Genomic DNA, 15,235 nt, shown 5'->3' with positions numbered 1-15,235 from the left:
ATGAGCTTGTCATCTGGCTTCTGCAACTTTTAACATGAAAAATCCAATGAGGAGAAGAAAAGCAAAGCCAAAGAGTCCATCCCAAAATCCGACAAACAAGCCAAATGAACAAAAAGCATTGAATTCAATTCTTTCTGATTTTAGAAACTGCATTAAAGAAGGGGTGCACCGGTCCTGGAGATACTGCAATACCAGGTCAATGCGTGGAGTGGACAGAGCAAGCTCTTTTTCCATCTCCCTGTTCTAAAAATCCATTTAATATATGGTCCCCAGATAGGGGACGTATCAGATATTAAACTGATAAGAACAGATACTACACTTGATCTTAGCCAAAAGGCCGAGAAGCGATAACCAGATTTGGTTTCCGACTACGGTGCCACCCAAGGATTCTGAAAAGTCCATTTGTGGAGATGGTCACCTGGACTCCCGTTAAGAAGACATGCTGTCAACCTCTAGATCCCTCACATGCCTGCACTTTTCGGCTTGCTGCTGCTGCAATCCACGCGTTTTAGATCTGCATAACTCCACCTCTTTTAGCACAGTACCCTCAACCCCCGGCTGTTCCCACCCCCCTCAACACCGTTGGAAGGGAGGAGAACCAATTCAGGCGGGGGGGGTGGAACGAGCAGCTGTCTACCCTTAGCAGGAGGGTTGCTGATTAATTACCTCTCCTGCTGCTGCTGCTGCTGCTGGCTGTCCAGCAGCAGACTGAAGGTGGCTGCTGCTGTGCGCAGGTATATAAAGGCTCAGAGCCTATTATGACACGCGCAGCCAGCGTTCCATTGCCACATTCCGTCTACTGCAGGCGGGATACCTGGATGGCTGAATGTCACTGAGAAGCTCACAGAGACCGCCATAAGCAACAGTTTAAAAGAATGCCACAGACTAATCAACCAAACTTTTTGGGTTGGTTTCTCTTTTATAGTCTGCAGGCATTAAATGAAAGAAGTCAGTGTTCCAGCAGAGGGAGACAACGTTTCAGAAAAGGCATTGTAGCAAACCAAAAAAGAAATTTTAAGCGCAGCAGAGTAACCAGCTCACATACCTGTTAGCTCAGGTGAGTTTAAAAGGCTGCTGTTGATAACAAGGGCATTTGCTAAATAGATGGTGTGTGTGCAACAATATACTGAAAGGTCAATTATATTGTGCAGCTTATCTCACCACCTGTAGTTATTTAGGTGAAAGCTCCAAAATGCTTGCCTAATATGTCTGTTTATCCAAAAGGAAGTATAGAGGGAGAGCTAGATAGATAGCATTGCATTACATTACATGGCAATGCAATGCACAGTTGCTGAAGTTGAACCAAAATGAGCTTGTCATCTGGCTTCTGCAACTTTTAACATGAAAAATCCAATGAGGAGAAGAAAAGCAAAGCCAAAGAGTCCATCCCAAAATCCGACAAACAAGCCAAATGAACAAAAAGCATTGAATTCAATTCTTTCTGATTTTAGAAACTGCATTAAAGAAGGGGTGCACCGGTCCTGGAGATACTGCAATACCAGGTCAATGCGTGGAGTGGACAGAGCAAGCTCTTTTTCCATCTCCCTGTTCTAAAAATCCATTTAATATATGGTCCCCAGATAGGGGACGTATCAGATATTAAACTGATAAGAACAGATACTACACTTGATCTTAGCCAAAAGGCCGAGAAGCGATAACCAGAATTGGTTTCCGACTACGGTGCCACACAAGGATTCTGAAAAGTCCATTTGTGGAGATGGCCACCTGGACTCCCGTTAAGAAGACATGCTGTCAACCTCTAGATCCCTCACATGCCTGCACTTTTCGGCTTGCTGCTGCTGCAATCCACGCGTTTTAGATCTGCATAACTCCACCTCTTTTAGCACAGTACCCTCAACCCCCGGCTGTTCCCACCCGCCTCAACACCATTGGAAGGGAGGAGAACCAATTAAGGCGGGGGGGGGGGGTGGAACGAGCAGCTGTCTACCCTTAGCAGGAGGGTTGCTGATTAATTACCTCTCCTGCTGCTGTTGTTGCTGCTGGCTGTCCAGCAGCAGACTGAAGGTGGCTGCTGCTGTGCGCAGGTATATAAAGGCTCAGAGCCTATTATGACACGCGCAGCCAGCGTTCCATTGCCACATTCCGTCTACTGCAGGCGGGATACCTGGATGGCTGAATGTCACTGAGAAGCTCACAGAGACCGCCATAAGCAACAGTTTAAAAGAATGCCACAGACTAATCAACCAAACTTTTTGGGTTGGTTTCTCTTTTATAGTCTGCAGGCATTAAATGAAAGAAGTCAGTGTTCCAGCAGAGGGAGACAACGTTTCAGAAAAGGCATTGTAGCAAACCAAAAAAGAAATTTTAAGCGCAGCAGAGTAACCAGCTCACATACCTGTTAGCTCAGGTGAGTTTAAAAGGCTGCTGTTGATAACAAGGGCATTTGCTAAATAGATGGTGTGTGTGCAACAATATACTGAAAGGTCAATTATATTGTGCAGCTTATCTCACCACCTGTAGTTATTTAGGTGAAAGCTCCAAAATGCTTGCCTAATATGTCTGTTTATCCAAAAGGAAGTATAGAGGGAGAGCTAGATAGATAGCATTGCATTACATTACATGGCAATGCAATGCACAGTTGCTGAAGTTGAACCAAAATGAGCTTGTCATCTGGCTTCTGCAACTTTTAACATGAAAAATCCAATGAGGAGAAGAAAAGCAAAGCCAAAGAGTCCATCCCAAAATCCGACAAACAAGCCAAATGAACAAAAAGCATTGAATTCAATTCTTTCTGATTTTAGAAACTGCATTAAAGAAGGGGTGCACCGGTCCTGGAGATACTGCAATACCAGGTCAATGCGTGGAGTGGACAGAGCAAGCTCTTTTTCCATCTCCCTGTTCTAAAAATCCATTTAATATATGGTCCCCAGATAGGGGACGTATCAGATATTAAACTGATAAGAACAGATACTACACTTGATCTTAGCCAAAAGGCCGAGAAGCGATAACCAGAATTGGTTTCCGACTACGGTGCCACCCAAGGATTCTGAAAAGTCCTTTTGTGGAGATGGCCACCTGGACTCCCGTTAAGAAGACATGCTGTCAACCTCTAGATCCCTCACATGCCTGCACTTTTCGGCTTGCTGCTGCTGCAATCCACGCGTTTTAGATCTGCATAACTCCACCTCTTTTAGCACAGTACCCTCAACCCCCGGCTGTTCCCACCCGCCTCAACACCGTTGGAAGGGAGGAGAACCAATTAAGGCGGGGGGGTGGAACGAGCAGCTGTCTACCCTTAGCAGGAGGGTTGCTGATTAATTACCTCTCCTGCTGCTGCTGCTGCTGCTGGCTGTCCAGCAGCAGACTGAAGGTGGCTGCTGCTGTGCGCAGGTATATAAAGGCTCAGAGCCTATTATGACACGCGCAGCCAGCGTTCCATTGCCACATTCCGTCTACTGCAGGCGGGATACCTGGATGGCTGAATGTCACTGAGAAGCTCACAGAGACCGCCATAAGCAACAGTTTAAAAGAATGCCACAGACTAATCAACCAAACTTTTTGGGTTGGTTTCTCTTTTATAGTCTGCAGGCATTAAATGAAAGAAGTCAGTGTTCCAGCAGAGGGAGACAACGTTTCAGAAAAGGCATTGTAGCAAACCAAAAAAGAAATTTTAAGCGCAGCAGAGTAACCAGCTCACATACCTGTTAGCTCAGGTGAGTTTAAAAGGCTGCTGTTGATAACAAGGGCATTTGCTAAATAGATGGTGTGTGTGCAACAATATACTGAAAGGTCAATTATATTGTGCAGCTTATCTCACCACCTGTAGTTATTTAGGTGAAAGCTCCAAAATGCTTGCCTAATATGTCTGTTTATCCAAAAGGAAGTATAGAGGGAGAGCTAGATAGATAGCATTGCATTACATTACATGGCAATGCAATGCACAGTTGCTGAAGTTGAACCAAAATGAGCTTGTCATCTGGCTTCTGCAACTTTTAACATGAAAAATCCAATGAGGAGAAGAAAAGCAAAGCCAAAGAGTCCATCCCAAAATCCGACAAACAAGCCAAATGAACAAAAAGCATTGAATTCAATTCTTTCTGATTTTAGAAACTGCATTAAAGAAGGGGTGCACCGGTCCTGGAGATACTGCAATACCAGGTCAATGCGTGGAGTGGACAGAGCAAGCTCTTTTTCCATCTCCCTGTTCTAAAAATCCATTTAATATATGGTCCCCAGATAGGGGACGTATCAGATATTAAACTGATAAGAACAGATACTACACTTGATCTTAGCCAAAAGGCCGAGAAGCGATAACCAGAATTGGTTTCCGACTACGGTGCCACCCAAGGATTCTGAAAAGTCCATTTGTGGAGATGGCCACCTGGACTCCCGTTAAGAAGACATGCTGTCAACCTCTAGATCCCTCACATGCCTGCACTTTTCGGCTTGCTGCTGCTGCAATCCACGCGTTTTAGATCTGCATAACTCCACCTCTTTTAGCACAGTACCCTCAACCCCCGGCTGTTCCCACCCGCCTCAACACCGTTGGAAGGGAGGAGAACCAATTAAGGCGGGGGGGGGGGGGGTGGAACGAGCAGCTGTCTACCCTTAGCAGGAGGGTTGCTGATTAATTACCTCTCCTGCTGCTGCTGCTGCTGCTGGCTGTCCAGCAGCAGACTGAAGGTGGCTGCTGCTGTGCGCAGGTATATAAAGGCTCAGAGCCTATTATGACACGCGCAGCCAGCGTTCCATTGCCACATTCCGTCTACTGCAGGCGGGATACCTGGATGGCTGAATGTCACTGAGAAGCTCACAGAGACCGCCATAAGCAACAGTTTAAAAGAATGCCACAGACTAATCAACCAAACTTTTTGGGTTGGTTTCTCTTTTATAGTCTGCAGGCATTAAATGAAAGAAGTCAGTGTTCCAGCAGAGGGAGACAACGTTTCAGAAAAGGCATTGTAGCAAACCAAAAAAGAAATTTTAAGCGCAGCAGAGTAACCAGCTCACATACCTGTTAGCTCAGGTGAGTTTAAAAGGCTGCTGTTGATAACAAGGGCATTTGCTAAATAGATGGTGTGTGTGCAACAATATACTGAAAGGTCAATTATATTGTGCAGCTTATCTCACCACCTGTAGTTATTTAGGTGAAAGCTCCAAAATGCTTGCCTAATATGTCTGTTTATCCAAAAGGAAGTATAGAGGGAGAGCTAGATAGATAGCATTGCATTACATTACATGGCAATGCAATGCACAGTTGCTGAAGTTGAACCAAAATGAGCTTGTCATCTGGCTTCTGCAACTTTTAACATGAAAAATCCAATGAGGAGAAGAAAAGCAAAGCCAAAGAGTCCATCCCAAAATCTGACAAACAAGCCAAATGAACAAAAAGCATTGAATTCAATTCTTTCTGATTTTAGAAACTGCATTAAAGAAGGGGTGCACCGGTCCTGGAGATACTGCAATACCAGGTCAATGCGTGGAGTGGACAGAGCAAGCTCTTTTTCCATCTCCCTGTTCTAAAAATCCATTTAATATATGGTCCCCAGATAGGGGACGTATCAGATATTAAACTGATAAGAACAGATACTACACTTGATCTTAGCCAAAAGGCCGAGAAGCGATAACCAGAATTGGTTTCCGACTACGGTGCCACCCAAGGATTCTGAAAAGTCCATTTGTGGAGATGGCCACCTGGACTCCCGTTAAGAAGACATGCTGTCAACCTCTAGATCCCTCACATGCCTGCACTTTTCGGCTTGCTGCTGCTGCAATCCACGCGTTTTAGATCTGCATAACTCCACCTCTTTTAGCACAGTACCCTCAACCCCCGGCTGTTCCCACCCGCCTCAACACCGTTGGAAGGGAGGAGAACCAATTAAGGCGGGGGGGGGGGGGGGTGGAACGAGCAGCTGTCTACCCTTAGCAGGAGGGTTGCTGATTAATTACCTCTCCTGCTGCTGCTGCTGCTGCTGGCTGTCCAGCAGCAGACTGAAGGTGGCTGCTGCTGTGCGCAGGTATATAAAGGCTCAGAGCCTATTATGACACGCGCAGCCAGCGTTCCATTGCCACATTCCGTCTACTGCAGGCGGGATACCTGGATGGCTGAATGTCACTGAGAAGCTCACAGAGACCGCCATAAGCAACAGTTTAAAAGAATGCCACAGACTAATCAACCAAACTTTTTGGGTTGGTTTCTCTTTTATAGTCTGCAGGCATTAAATGAAAGAAGTCAGTGTTCCAGCAGAGGGAGACAACGTTTCAGAAAAGGCATTGTAGCAAACCAAAAAAGAAATTTTAAGCGCAGCAGAGTAACCAGCTCACATACCTGTTAGCTCAGGTGAGTTTAAAAGGCTGCTGTTGATAACAAGGGCATTTGCTAAATAGATGGTGTGTGTGCAACAATATACTGAAAGGTCAATTATATTGTGCAGCTTATCTCACCACCTGTAGTTATTTAGGTGAAAGCTCCAAAATGCTTGCCTAATATGTCTGTTTATCCAAAAGGAAGTATAGAGGGAGAGCTAGATAGATAGCATTGCATTACATTACATGGCAATGCAATGCACAGTTGCTGAAGTTGAACCAAAATGAGCTTGTCATCTGGCTTCTGCAACTTTTAACATGAAAAATCCAATGAGGAGAAGAAAAGCAAAGCCAAAGAGTCCATCCCAAAATCTGACAAACAAGCCAAATGAACAAAAAGCATTGAATTCAATTCTTTCTGATTTTAGAAACTGCATTAAAGAAGGGGTGCACCGGTCCTGGAGATACTGCAATACCAGGTCAATGCGTGGAGTGGACAGAGCAAGCTCTTTTTCCATCTCCCTGTTCTAAAAATCCATTTAATATATGGTCCCCAGATAGGGGACGTATCAGATATTAAACTGATAAGAACAGATACTACACTTGATCTTAGCCAAAAGGCCGAGAAGCGATAACCAGAATTGGTTTCCGACTACGGTGCCACCCAAGGATTCTGAAAAGTCCATTTGTGGAGATGGCCACCTGGACTCCCGTTAAGAAGACATGCTGTCAACCTCTAGATCCCTCACATGCCTGCACTTTTCGGCTTGCTGCTGCTGCAATCCACGCGTTTTAGATCTGCATAACTCCACCTCTTTTAGCACAGTACCCTCAACCCCCGGCTGTTCCCACCCGCCTCAACACCGTTGGAAGGGAGGAGAACCAATTAAGGCGGGGGGGGGGGTGGAACGAGCAGCTGTCTACCCTTAGCAGGAGGGTTGCTGATTAATTACCTCTCCTGCTGCTGCTGCTGCTGCTGGCTGTCCAGCAGCAGACTGAAGGTGGCTGCTGCTGTGCGCAGGTATATAAAGGCTCAGAGCCTATTATGACACGCGCAGCCAGCGTTCCATTGCCACATTCCGTCTACTGCAGGCGGGATACCTGGATGGCTGAATGTCACTGAGAAGCTCACAGAGACCGCCATAAGCAACAGTTTAAAAGAATGCCACAGACTAATCAACCAAACTTTTTGGGTTGGTTTCTCTTTTATAGTCTGCAGGCATTAAATGAAAGAAGTCAGTGTTCCAGCAGAGGGAGACAATGTTTCAGAAAAGGCATTGTAGCAAACCAAAAAAGAAATTTTAAGCGCAGCAAAGTAACCAGCTCACATACCTGTTAGCTCAGGTGAGTTTAAAAGGCTGCTGTTGATAACAAGGGCATTTGCTAAATAGATGGTGTGTGTGCAACAATATACTGAAAGGTCAATTATATTGTGCAGCTTATCTCACCACCTGTAGTTATTTAGGTGAAAGCTCCAAAATGCTTGCCTAATATGTCTGTTTATCCAAAAGGAAGTATAGAGGGAGAGCTAGATAGATAGCATTGCATTACATTACATGGCAATGCAATGCACAGTTGCTGAAGTTGAACCAAAATGAGCTTGTCATCTGGCTTCTGCAACTTTTAACATGAAAAATCCAATGAGGAGAAGAAAAGCAAAGCCAAAGAGTCCATCCCATAATCCGACAAACAAGCCAAATGAACAAAAAGCATTGAATTCAATTCTTTCTGATTTTAGAAACTGCATTAAAGAAGGGGTGCACCGGTCCTGGAGATACTGCAATACCAGGTCAATGCGTGGAGTGGACAGAGCAAGCTCTTTTTCCATCTCCCTGTTCTAAAAATCCATTTAATATATGGTCCCCAGATAGGGGACGTATCAGATATTAAACTGATAAGAACAGATACTACACTTGATCTTAGCCAAAAGGCCGAGAAGCGATAACCAGAATTGGTTTCCGACTACGGTGCCACCCAAGGATTCTGAAAAGTCCATTTGTGGAGATGGCCACCTGGACTCCCGTTAAGAAGACATGCTGTCAACCTTTAGATCCCTCACATGCCTGCACTTTTCGGCTTGCTGCTGCTGCAATCCACGCGTTTTAGATCTGCATAACTCCACCTCTTTTAGCACAGTACCCTCAACCCCCGGCTGTTCCCACCCGCCTCAACACCGTTGGAAGGGAGGAGAACCAATTAAGGCGGGGGGGGGGTGGAACGAGCAGCTGTCTACCCTTAGCAGGAGGGTTGCTGATTAATTACCTCTCCTGCTGCTGCTGCTGCTGCTGGCTGTCCAGCAGCAGACTGAAGGTGGCTGCTGCTGTGCGCAGGTATATAAAGGCTCAGAGCCTATTATGACACGCGCAGCCAGCGTTCCATTGCCACATTCCGTCTACTGCAGGCGAGATACCTGGATGGCTGAATGTCACTGAGAAGCTCACAGAGACCGCCATAAGCAACAGTTTAAAAGAATGCCACAGACTAATCAACCAAACTTTTTGGGTTGGTTTCTCTTTTATAGTCTGCAGGCATTAAATGAAAGAAGTCAGTGTTCCAGCAGAGGGAGACAACGTTTCAGAAAAGGCATTGTAGCAAACCAAAAAAGAAATTTTAAGCGCAGCAGAGTAACCAGCTCACATACCTGTTAGCTCAGGTGAGTTTAAAAGGCTGCTGTTGATAACAAGGGCATTTGCTAAATAGATGGTGTGTGTGCAACAATATACTGAAAGGTCAATTATATTGTGCAGCTTATCTCACCACCTGTAGTTATTTAGGTGAAAGCTCCAAAATGCTTGCCTAATATGTCTGTTTATCCAAAAGGAAGTATAGAGGGAGAGCTAGATAGATAGCATTGCATTACATTACATGGCAATGCAATGCACAGTTGCTGAAGTTGAACCAAAATGAGCTTGTCATCTGGCTTCTGCAACTTTTAACATGAAAAATCCAATGAGGAGAAGAAAAGCAAAGCCAAAGAGTCCATCCCAAAATCCGACAAACAAGCCAAATGAACAAAAAGCATTGAATTCAATTCTTTCTGATTTTAGAAACTGCATTAAAGAAGGGGTGCACCGGTCCTGGAGATACTGCAATACCAGGTCAATGCGTGGAGTGGACAGAGCAAGCTCTTTTTCCATCTCCCTGTTCTAAAAATCCATTTAATATATGGTCCCCAGATAGGGGACGTATCAGATATTAAACTGATAAGAACAGATACTACACTTGATCTTAGCCAAAAGGCCGAGAAGCGATAACCAGAATTGGTTTCCGACTACGGTGCCACCCAAGGATTCTGAAAAGTCCATTTGTGGAGATGGCCACCTGGACTCCCGTTAAGAAGACATGCTGTCAACCTCTAGATCCCTCACATGCCTGCACTTTTCGGCTTGCTGCTGCTGCAATCCACGCGTTTTAGATCTGCATAACTCCACCTCTTTTAGCACAGTACCCTCAACCCCCGGCTGTTCCCACCCGCCTCAACACCGTTGGAAGGGAGGAGAACCAATTAAGGCGGGGGGGGGGGGTGGAACGAGCAGCTGTCTACCCTTAGCAGGAGGGTTGCTGATTAATTACCTCTCCTGCTGCTGCTGCTGCTGGCTGTCCAGCAGCAGACTGAAGGTGGCTGCTGCTGTGCGCAGGTATATAAAGGCTCAGAGCCTATTATGACACGCGCAGCCAGCGTTCCATTGCCACATTCCGTCTACTGCAGGCGGGATACCTGGATGGCTGAATGTCACTGAGAAGCTCACAGAGACCGCCATAAGCAACAGTTTAAAAGAATGCCACAGACTAATCAACCAAACTTTTTGGGTTGGTTTCTCTTTTATAGTCTGCAGGCATTAAATGAAAGAAGTCAGTGTTCCAGCAGAGGGAGACAACGTTTCAGAAAAGGCATTGTAGCAAACCAAAAAAGAAATTTTAAGCGCAGCAGAGTAACCAGCTCACATACCTGTTAGTTCAGGTGAGTTTAAAAGGCTGCTGTTGATAACAAGGGCATTTGCTAAATAGATGGTGTGTGTGCAACAATATACTGAAAGGTCAATTATATTGTGCAGCTTATCTCACCACCTGTAGTTATTTAGGTGAAAGCTCCAAAATGCTTGCCTAATATGTCTGTTTATCCAAAAGGAAGTATAGAGGGAGAGCTAGATAGATAGCATTGCATTACATTACATGGCAATGCAATGCACAGTTGCTGAAGTTGAACCAAAATGAGCTTGTCATCTGGCTTCTGCAACTTTTAACATGAAAAATCCAATGAGGAGAAGAAAAGCAAAGCCAAAGAGTCCATCCCAAAATCCGACAAACAAGCCAAATGAACAAAAAGCATTGAATTCAATTCTTTCTGATTTTAGAAACTGCATTAAAGAAGGGGTGCACCGGTCCTGGAGATACTGCAATACCAGGTCAATGCGTGGAGTGGACAGAGCAAGCTCTTTTTCCATCTCCCTGTTCTAAAAATCCATTTAATATATGGTCCCCAGATAGGGGACGTATCAGATATTAAACTGATAAGAACAGATACTACACTTGATCTTAGCCAAAAGGCCGAGAAGCGATAACCAGAATTGGTTTCCGACTACGGTGCCACCCAAGGATTCTGAAAAGTCCATTTGTGGAGATGGCCACCTGGACTCCCGTTAAGAAGACATGCTGTCAACCTCTAGATCCCTCACATGCCTGCACTTTTCGGCTTGCTGCTGCTGCAATCCACGCGTTTTAGATCTGCATAACTCCACCTCTTTTAGCACAGTACCCTCAACCCCCGGCTGTTCCCACCCGCCTCAACACCGTTGGAAGGGAGGAGAACCAATTAAGGCGGGGGGGGGGGTGGAACGAGCAGCTGTCTACCCTTAGCAGGAGGGTTGCTGATTAATTACCTCTCCTGCTGCTGCTGCTGCTGCTGGCTGTCCAGCAGCAGACTGAAGGTGGCTGCTGCTGTGCGCAGGTATATAAAGGCTCAGAGCCTATTATGACACGCGCAGCCAGCGTTCCATTGCCACATTCCGTCTACTGCAGGCGAGATACCTGGATGGCTGAATGTCACTGAGAAGCTCACAGAGACCGCCATAAGCAACAGTTTAAAAGAATGCCACAGACTAATCAACCAAACTTTTTGGGTTGGTTTCTCTTTTATAGTCTGCAGGCATTAAATGAAAGAAGTCAGTGTTCCAGCAGAGGGAGACAACGTTTCAGAAAAGGCATTGTAGCAAACCAAAAAAGAAATTTTAAGCGCAGCAGAGTAACCAGCTCACATACCTGTTAGCTCAGGTGAGTTTAAAAGGCTGCTGTTGATAACAAGGGCATTTGCTAAATAGATGGTGTGTGTGCAACAATATACTGAAAGGTCAATTATATTGTGCAGCTTATCTCACCACCTGTAGTTATTTAGGTGAAAGCTCCAAAATGCTTGCCTAATATGTCTGTTTATCCAAAAGGAAGTATAGAGGGAGAGCTAGATAGATAGCATTGCATTACATTACATGGCAATGCAATGCACAGTTGCTGAAGTTGAACCAAAATGAGCTTGTCATCTGGCTTCTGCAACTTTTAACATGAAAAATCCAATGAGGAGAAGAAAAGCAAAGCCAAAGAGTCCATCCCAAAATCCGACAAACAAGCCAAATGAACAAAAAGCATTGAATTCAATTCTTTCTGATTTTAGAAACTGCATTAAAGAAGGGGTGCACCGGTCCTGGAGATACTGCAATACCAGGTCAATGCGTGGAGTGGACAGAGCAAGCTCTTTTTCCATCTCCCTGTTCTAAAAATCCATTTAATATATGGTCCCCAGATAGGGGACGTATCAGATATTAAACTGATAAGAACAGATACTACACTTGATCTTAGCCAAAAGGCCGAGAAGCGATAACCAGAATTGGTTTCCGACTACGGTGCCACCCAAGGATTCTGAAAAGTCCATTTGTGGAGATGGCCACCTGGACTCCCGTTAAGAAGACATGCTGTCAACCTCTAGATCCCTCACATGCCTGCACTTTTCGGCTTGCTGCTGCTGCAATCCACGCGTTTTAGATCTGCATAACTCCACCTCTTTTAGCACAGTACCCTCAACCCCCGGCTGTTCCCACCCGCCTCAACACCGTTGGAAGGGAGGAGAACCAATTAAGGCGGGGGGGGGGTGGAACGAGCAGCTGTCTACCCTTAGCAGGAGGGTTGCTGATTAATTACCTCTCCTGCTGCTGCTGCTGCTGCTGGCTGTCCAGCAGCAGACTGAAGGTGGCTGCTGCTGTGCGCAGGTATATAAAGGCTCAGAGCCTATTATGACACGCGCAGCCAGCGTTCCATTGCCACATTCCGTCTACTGCAGGCGGGATACCTGGATGGCTGAATGTCACTGAGAAGCTCACAGAGACCGCCATAAGCAACAGTTTAAAAGAATGCCACAGACTAATCAACCAAACTTTTTGGGTTGGTTTCTCTTTTATAGTCTGCAGGCATTAAATGAAAGAAGTCAGTGTTCCAGCAGAGGGAGACAACGTTTCAGAAAAGGCATTGTAGCAAACCAAAAAAGAAATTTTAAGCGCAGCAGTGTAACCAGCTCACATACCTGTTAGCTCAGGTGAGTTTAAAAGGCTGCTGTTGATAACAAGGGCATTTGCTAAATAGATGGTGTGTGTGCAACAATATACTGAAAGGTCAATTATATTGTGCAGCTTATCTCACCACCTGTAGTTATTTAGGTGAAAGCTCCAAAATGCTTGCCTAATATGTCTGTTTATCCAAAAGGAAGTATAGAGGGAGAGCTAGATAGATAGCATTGCATTACATTACATGGCAATGCAATGCACAGTTGCTGAAGTTGAACCAAAATGAGCTTGTCATCTGGCTTCTGCAACTTTTAACATGAAAAATCCAATGAGGAGAAGAAAAGCAAAGCCAAAGAGTCCATCCCAAAATCCGACAAACAAGCCAAATGAACAAAAAGCATTGAATTCAATTCTTTCTGATTTTAGAAACTGCATTAAAGAAGGGGTGCACCGGTCCTGGAGATACTGCAATACCAGGTCAATGCGTGGAGTGGACAGAGCAAGCTCTTTTTCCATCTCCCTGTTCTAAAAATCCATTTAATATATGGTCCCCAGATAGGGGACGTATCAGATATTAAACTGATAAGAACAGATACTACACTTGATCTTAGCCAAAAGGCCGAGAAGCGATAACCAGAATTGGTTTCCGACTACGGTGCCACCCAAGGATTCTGAAAAGTCCATTTGTGGAGATGGCCACCTGGACTCCCGTTAAGAAGACATGCTGTCAACCTCTAGATCCCTCACATGCCTGCACTTTTCGGCTTGCTGCTGCTGCAATCCACGCGTTTTAGATCTGCATAACTCCACCTCTTTTAGCACAGTACCCTCAACCCCCGGCTGTTCCCACCCGCCTCAACACCGTTGGAAGGGAGGAGAACCAATTAAGGCGGGGGGGGGGGTGGAACGAGCAGCTGTCTACCCTTAGCAGGAGGGTTGCTGATTAATTACCTCTCCTGCTGCTGCTGCTGCTGCTGGCTGTCCAGCAGCAGACTGAAGGTGGCTGCTGCTGTGCGCAGGTATATAAAGGCTCAGAGCCTATTATGACACGCGCAGCCAGCGTTCCATTGCCACATTCCGTCTACTGCAGGCGGGATACCTGGATGGCTGAATGTCACTGAGAAGCTCACAGAGACCGCCATAAGCAACAGTTTAAAAGAATGCCACAGACTAATCAACCAAACTTTTTGGGTTGGTTTCTCTTTTATAGTCTGCAGGCATTAAATGAAAGAAGTCAGTGTTCCAGCAGAGGGAGACAACGTTTCAGAAAAGGCATTGTAGCAAACCAAAAAAGAAATTTTAAGCGCAGCAGAGTAACCAGCTCACATACCTGTTAGCTCAGGTGAGTTTAAAAGGCTGCTGTTGATAACAAGGGCATTTGCTAAATAGATGGTGTGTGTGCAACAATATACTGAAAGGTCAATTATATTGTGCAGCTTATCTTACCACCTGTAGTTATTTAGGTGAAAGCTCCAAAATGCTTGCCTAATATGTCTGTTTATCCAAAAGGAAGTATAGAGGGAGAGCTAGATAGATAGCATTGCATTACATTACATGGCAATGCAATGCACAGTTGCTGAAGTTGAACCAAAATGAGCTTGTCATCTGGCTTCTGCAACTTTTAACATGAAAAATCCAATGAGGAGAAGAAAAGCAAAGCCAAAGAGTCCATCCCAAAATCCGACAAACAAGCCAAATGAACAAAAAGCATTGAATTCAATTCTTTCTGATTTTAGAAACTGCATTAAAGAAGGGGTGCACCGGTCCTGGAGATACTGCAATACCAGGTCAATGCGTGGAGTGGACAGAGCAAGCTCTTTTTCCATCTCCCTGTTCTAAAAATCCATTTAATATATGGTCCCCAGATAGGGGACTTATCACATATTAAACTGATAAGAACAGATACTACACTTGTTCTTAGCCAAAAGGCCGAGAAGCGATAACCAGAATTGGTTTCCGACTACGGTGCCACCCAAGGATTCTGAAAAGTCCATTTGTGGAGATGGCCACCTGGACTCCCGTTAAGAAGACATGCTGTCAACCTCTAGATCCCTCACATGCCTGCACTTTTCGGCTTGCTGCTGCTGCAATCCACGCGTTTTAGATCTGCATAACTCCACCTCTTTTAGCACAGTACCCTCAACCCCCGGCTGTTCCCACCCGCCTCAACACCGTTGGAAGGGAGGAGAACCAATTAAGGCCGGGGGGGGGGTGGAACGAGCAGCTGTCTACCCTTAGCAGGAGGGTTGCTGATTAATTACCTCTCCTGCTGCTGCTGCTGCTGCTGGCTGTCCAGCAGCAGACTGAAGGTGGCTGCTGCTGTGCGCAGGTATATAAAGGCTCAGAGCCTATTATGACACGCGCAGCCAGCGTTCCATTGCCACATTCCGTCTACTGCAGGCGGGATACCTGGATGGCTG

At 45.5% G+C, this 15,235-nt stretch overlaps 12 non-coding genes across 12 annotated transcripts; all 12 read right to left on the bottom strand.

The window, feature by feature from the left end:
* Positions 1 to 158: 158 nt before the first annotated feature.
* LOC141238810 (U2 spliceosomal RNA) lies at positions 159 to 349 on the bottom strand. The gene has a single exon (XR_012304259.1). It is a non-coding gene; the product is annotated as a U2 spliceosomal RNA (small nuclear RNA).
* Positions 350 to 1,465: 1,116 nt separating this feature from the next.
* LOC141238809 (U2 spliceosomal RNA) lies at positions 1,466 to 1,656 on the bottom strand. The gene has a single exon (XR_012304258.1). It is a non-coding gene; the product is annotated as a U2 spliceosomal RNA (small nuclear RNA).
* A 1,120-nt stretch (positions 1,657 to 2,776) lies between these two features.
* LOC141238808 (U2 spliceosomal RNA) lies at positions 2,777 to 2,967 on the bottom strand. Its single transcript, XR_012304257.1, has one exon. It is a non-coding gene; the product is annotated as a U2 spliceosomal RNA (small nuclear RNA).
* A 1,115-nt stretch (positions 2,968 to 4,082) lies between these two features.
* Positions 4,083 to 4,273, bottom strand: LOC141238807 (U2 spliceosomal RNA). The gene has a single exon (XR_012304256.1). It is a non-coding gene; the product is annotated as a U2 spliceosomal RNA (small nuclear RNA).
* A 1,122-nt stretch (positions 4,274 to 5,395) lies between these two features.
* LOC141238805 (U2 spliceosomal RNA) lies at positions 5,396 to 5,586 on the bottom strand. Its single transcript, XR_012304254.1, has one exon. It is a non-coding gene; the product is annotated as a U2 spliceosomal RNA (small nuclear RNA).
* A 1,123-nt stretch (positions 5,587 to 6,709) lies between these two features.
* Positions 6,710 to 6,900, bottom strand: LOC141238804 (U2 spliceosomal RNA). Its single transcript, XR_012304253.1, has one exon. It is a non-coding gene; the product is annotated as a U2 spliceosomal RNA (small nuclear RNA).
* A 1,119-nt stretch (positions 6,901 to 8,019) lies between these two features.
* LOC141238803 (U2 spliceosomal RNA) lies at positions 8,020 to 8,210 on the bottom strand. The gene has a single exon (XR_012304252.1). It is a non-coding gene; the product is annotated as a U2 spliceosomal RNA (small nuclear RNA).
* Positions 8,211 to 9,328: 1,118 nt separating this feature from the next.
* On the bottom strand, positions 9,329 to 9,519 carry LOC141238802 (U2 spliceosomal RNA). Its single transcript, XR_012304251.1, has one exon. It is a non-coding gene; the product is annotated as a U2 spliceosomal RNA (small nuclear RNA).
* A 1,117-nt stretch (positions 9,520 to 10,636) lies between these two features.
* Positions 10,637 to 10,827, bottom strand: LOC141238801 (U2 spliceosomal RNA). Its single transcript, XR_012304250.1, has one exon. It is a non-coding gene; the product is annotated as a U2 spliceosomal RNA (small nuclear RNA).
* Positions 10,828 to 11,946: 1,119 nt separating this feature from the next.
* On the bottom strand, positions 11,947 to 12,137 carry LOC141238800 (U2 spliceosomal RNA). The gene has a single exon (XR_012304249.1). It is a non-coding gene; the product is annotated as a U2 spliceosomal RNA (small nuclear RNA).
* A 1,118-nt stretch (positions 12,138 to 13,255) lies between these two features.
* On the bottom strand, positions 13,256 to 13,446 carry LOC141238799 (U2 spliceosomal RNA). The gene has a single exon (XR_012304248.1). It is a non-coding gene; the product is annotated as a U2 spliceosomal RNA (small nuclear RNA).
* Positions 13,447 to 14,565: 1,119 nt separating this feature from the next.
* Positions 14,566 to 14,756, bottom strand: LOC141239025 (U2 spliceosomal RNA). The gene has a single exon (XR_012304465.1). It is a non-coding gene; the product is annotated as a U2 spliceosomal RNA (small nuclear RNA).
* Between the last annotated feature and the right edge of the window lie 479 nt (positions 14,757 to 15,235).

Source organism: Phyllobates terribilis, unplaced genomic scaffold (genome assembly GCF_046119375.1).
Source record: "Phyllobates terribilis strain yellow unplaced genomic scaffold, ASM4611937v1 Scaffold_763__1_contigs__length_703860, whole genome shotgun sequence".
Taxonomy (NCBI): Eukaryota; Metazoa; Chordata; class Amphibia; order Anura; family Dendrobatidae; genus Phyllobates; species Phyllobates terribilis.
This window is presented reverse-complemented; position numbering and strand designations above follow the sequence as displayed.